Source organism: Clupea harengus, chromosome 7, assembly GCF_900700415.2.
Source record: "Clupea harengus chromosome 7, Ch_v2.0.2, whole genome shotgun sequence".
NCBI classification, from domain to species: Eukaryota; Metazoa; Chordata; class Actinopteri; order Clupeiformes; family Clupeidae; genus Clupea; species Clupea harengus.
In genome coordinates this window covers 24,018,665-24,023,664 of record NC_045158.1, presented here as the reverse complement: position 1 = coordinate 24,023,664, position 5,000 = coordinate 24,018,665, and the positions used below count along the sequence as shown (strand labels likewise).

General features: G+C 47.5%; 1 protein-coding gene across 1 annotated transcript in view; it reads right to left on the bottom strand.

The window, feature by feature from the left end:
• The window catches only part of lmx1bb (LIM homeobox transcription factor 1, beta b), a 115,038-nt gene that overhangs the window by 11,581 nt on the left and 98,457 nt on the right, over positions 1–5,000 (bottom strand). The gene's annotated exons all lie outside the window — the stretch shown is intronic.

Below are 5,000 nucleotides of genomic sequence, written 5' to 3'. Positions count from 1 at the left end.
GCCCCAAATCCTCCTGTCACTCAGCCTGATCCCGCACTCTAATTCAATCCAGAGAGCGGGGGAGAACCCGCCCACGCCACAGGACAGAACCGGCTAACACGGAATAGAACAGAGCAGAATAGGACAGAATAGAACGGAACACATCTGAATAGAATACGGCAGAATAGAACGGAACACATCTAAATAGAATACGGCAGAATAGAACGGAACACATCTGAATAGAATAGGATGAAATAGGACGGAACACATCGGAATAGAATACGGCAGAATAGAACGGAACACATCTGAATAGAACAGGGTAGAACATATTAAACATATTCAATAGAAGAGAGAACACAATAGGAAAGAATACTGTGCAACGGAAAAGCGCGAGGCAGAGAGGAACACAGAGAACACAATCATGCAACACAACGGAGTAGAGACTGGGCATGCTCAGAAAGACTAAAGGGTGTTTGGGGGTGTCTGTATGTCCGGAACCCATATCTTTAGCGGTTCTGGGCGTGCTCAGTGGGACTCACCGGAGTCAGACTCCTCGGGACTGACGGAGCCCAGTAGGTCCTTCTCCTTCTCGTAGTCGCTCTTGCACAGCAGCTGAGCGTCCTTCAGGACGAACTCGTCCCCTTTCCGCAGCTGCCGGTCACACACACAGCAGCAGAAGCAGTTCAGGTGGTACACACACTCCAGCGCACGCATCACAAACTCCGTGGGGGCGATCTTCTCCAGGCAGCCGCTGCACTTTGTGGCAAACAGCCTGAAGGAGACAAGAACACCACAAGGGGATTAAGACAAGGGGGACTTGTCCATACACAGATCATTCTGAAGAGACAAAGCCAGGTACACTGAACTGTGAACATGGCCGTGGGGTTTACGTGTTGCACCTGTTTCCAAAACACCCCTTTCATTCATCGAGGTGTTTGGCTAAATTCACATTTAAATCTAGTCATTTGGCAGATGCTTTTTTTTATCCTAAGTAACTTACAAGTGAGGAACAGCTATCAAAGTTCAGTAAATGAAGAGACCTTGGAGTAAGAACTGAGTACTAAGTCTAAGTGCAAGGAGATCAGGTAAAGACGTGTAAAATGAGTGCAACTTAGGCATGTTAGGGTGTGAGAGGTGAAAGGAAGAGATGAATCCTCAAGAGATTCTTGAAGATAAAGAGGGATATGCCTGTTCTGATAGCATTTGGTAGCTCGCTCCATCATTGGGGGACCAGACATGAGAACAGTCTGGACTGAGATTGCCTTGTGTGTAGAGGTGTGTGTGTGTGTGTGTATGTGTGTGTGTGTGTGTGTGTGTGTGTGTGTGTGTGTGCCCTGTGTGTAGGGATGGCAATGCCAACCGGCGGAGCATAAGCCTTCATGGTTGAGTTCAAGTGGAAGGGTGAAGACCCAGAGGTCACCCAGAGGTCACTCTAGGTCAGCAGGCCTGACTCGGGTGGCCAGTGGAGGTCGGTGAGCAGTGGAGTGACATGCCTATTTAGGCGCCGCCATGTTTCATTTTCAAATAGGTTCAACTTGGTTCAAATGTAGGCTAAAGTTAATAACAATGACAAAACTATGACAGAAAAGTAAAGACAGACTATAATTACTGATATTTGAGAGATTATGACTCAGGCTTATGACTCAGGCTTATGACTCAGGCTTATGACTCAGGCTTATGATCATACTCAGGCTTGTGACTCAGGCTTATGATCATACTCAGAATCACAAGTGAAGGGCTTCAGGGTTTCATCCTAATGAACATGTCATTGAGCCTTCATTTATGAACACTGCTACGGCTTTGTAAGGGCCTTGCTGAGCATCAGTAACATGATTAACCCCTGCCAAATACGGTCATGTCAGTAAAACACCAGCCGTTGGCTTTTATACAGCATCCCACCCACCCAATACCCATCATTTAATGCCCTAATACAGCCAGACACCCCCACACACACCCCCCGTGCTTGCTTTCATAGCGAACAAGCCCCCCCACCTCAGCCTAGACCCCTGCTCTGCTCTCTTCATTTCCTCCTACAGACACGGGATGTGTTCTCTGTGTGGCTGAATGCATAGACACAGCTTTCTCTCTCTCTCTCTCGCTCTCTCTTTTCTCGTCACTTTCTCTCACTTCTCTTCTCGTTTCTCCCTCATCTTTCTCCCTCCTTCTCATCCCTTTCCTTCTGTCTCTCTTCTCCTCTCTCACTCTCTCTCTCTCTTCTCCTCTCTCTCTCTCTGTCTCTCTCTCTCTCTCGCTCTCTCTCTCTCTCTTTTCTCGTCACTTTCTCTCACTTCTCTTCTCGTCTCTCCCTCATCTCTCTCCCTCCTTCTCATCCCTTTCCTTCTGTCTCTCTTCTCCTCTCTCACTCTCTCTCTCTCTTCTCCTCTCTCTCTCTCTCTCTGTCTCTCTCTCTCTCTCTCTCTCTCTCTCTTTTCTCGTCACTTTCTCTCACTTCTCTTCTCGTCTCTCCCTCATCTCTCTCCCTCCTTCTCATCCCTTTCCTTCTGTCTCTCTTCTCCTCTCTCACTCTCTCTCTCTCTTCTCCTCTCTCTCTCTCTGTTTCTCTCTCTGTCTCTCTCTCTCTCTCGCTCTCTCTCTCTCTCTTTTCTCGTCACTTTCTCTCACTTCTCTTCTCGTCTCTCCCTCATCTTCTCTCTCCTTCTCATCCCTTTCCTTCTGTCTCTCTTCTCCTCTCTCACTCTCTCTCTCTCTTCTCCTCTCTCTCTCTCTGTCTCTCTCTCTCTCTCGCTCTCTCTCTCTCTCTTTTCTCGTCACTTTCTCTCACTTCTCTTCTCGTCTCTCCCTCATCTCTCTCCCTCCTTCTCATCCCTTTCCTTCTGTCTCTCTTCTCCTCTCTCACTCTCTCTCTCTCTTCTCCTCTCTCTCTCTCTCTGTCTCTCTCTCTCTCTCGCTCTCTCTCTCTCTCTCTTTTCTCGTCACTTTCTCTCACTTCTCTTCTTGTCTCTCCCTCATCTCTCTCCCTCTTTCTCATCCCTTTCCTTCTGTCTCTCTTCTCCTCTCTCTCTTCTCCTCTCTCTCTTCTCCTCTCTCTCTCTCTGAGAGTCAGAGGCGGCCGTGGCTAAGTGGAGCAGGCTGGCCGGGCGTGTGTTTGATGCTGCCCAGCCCGCGAGGAGAGATTTATTGGTTGTCTCTTTTGTTTGCACTGGTCTGTAGGACAGCTGGTTGTCACTGGCCTATCTGGGGGCTGCATCTCTCTCACAGAGCCCAGGGCAGGCAGCTAGGTGATCACACACACACACACACACACACACACACACAGACACACAGACACACACACACACACACACACACACACACACACACTCACACACACACACACACACACAGACACACACACACACACACACACACACACACTCACACACACACACACACACACACACACACACACACACACAACACACACACACACACACACACACACACACACTCACGGCCCGGGGCGCTTGGACAGGGCCGAGTGACACTGATGAATTTGAGCAAATATGAGACTGCGGACGGAGAAAGCGAGGGGTTTTGTCATGATAATAGCATTGTGGTTGGCTGATTGTGATATTGATAATACAGTGCACACACACACACACACACACACACACACACACACACACACACACACACACACACACACACGTGTCTGCCAAAAAGCAGAGATATAGAGCTGCATTCAGTGCTCGTCTGTTTGAACTGTCTCGTCTCATATCAAGCCTGATTGTTCCACGCAGTTATCCTTCCATTTAAACTCCTGTCCCATGACACCGCCTGGTCACGGCATGAGACATGTAAGCCTCCTGTTGCTCTGTTTGAACACGGAGATGATTTTATTTACAGCATAAAACTCTATGGGTAAGAAATGTGAGCGCACTCTTACTCTCTCTCTCTCTCTCTCTCTCTCACTCACACACACACACACACACACACACACACACACACACACACACACACACACACACTCCTACTAATGAAAGAATGTTTTAAAGCAGCTCCAACTGGTATAATCTCACAAAGGACCCGAAGCATGACCACAGCGATACGGATATTGGCATAGTATGGCCGTATGGAAGCCCGCTAATCTCTCATTTATTACAACACATTAAGAAGATTATAATTGGGCGACGGAAAAATCTGTTAATCCTCCAAAAGGAGCCTCGACAGTGTTCTCCAGAAACAAGTGTTTGGATTCTTAACCCGGAGTAACCTGCTCACACGGCCTATTATTTTATCTCCCTCTGCGTCCTGAGACCCATCACAGTTTGAACATGAACAACTCACCCATAACATCGCAGCGTTTAGCTTTAGACGTGATCTGAAACTGTTCTATGGAATCAGGTAAGGGAGACTTCTGTTGGACAGTGCTGAAGTCCTGAATAGAAATAATGTTAGGGAGAATATCATAATATCAGTGTCCGTTTTGTACCAAAATGATGTACAAGTGATTGCAACAAAAGCAACACGATTCTTGATTGGTCAGAGCACTGTCACCCACCAATCATGAGTTTTGGGATTATTGATTGGTCAGAACACTGTCACCCACCAATCATGAGTTTTGGGATTCTTGATTGGTCAGAACACTGTCACCCACCAATCATGAGTTTTGGGATTATTGATTGGTCAGAACACTGTCACCCACCAATCATGAGTTTCGAAAAGTAAATAGTAAATCGTTTGTGAATGGCTGGATGCTTGATTGAGTGTGACTGCAGCTGAGACGATTCTGTCACACACATGTCAAATGTTTATTTAATGATGTGGATCTTCACAGGAAATGACCCGTCAGACGGCTACTGGCCATCCTGTTGCTTTCTCTGAGTCAGTATCCCCTGACGCACCCTCCCACCACTCCTCTCCCAAATAGAAACATTCCCCCTCATCCGCTCCCGTCCTTTCTTCCTTTCTGCTCTCCGTCTCTAATCTTGTAAGCCATTATTTTTCTATTTCCTCTCTCCCGCGTTCGGCATTATTTTTGAGGCTGTAATTCCTGCTCACCCCTTCTGGAATCTTCCTGT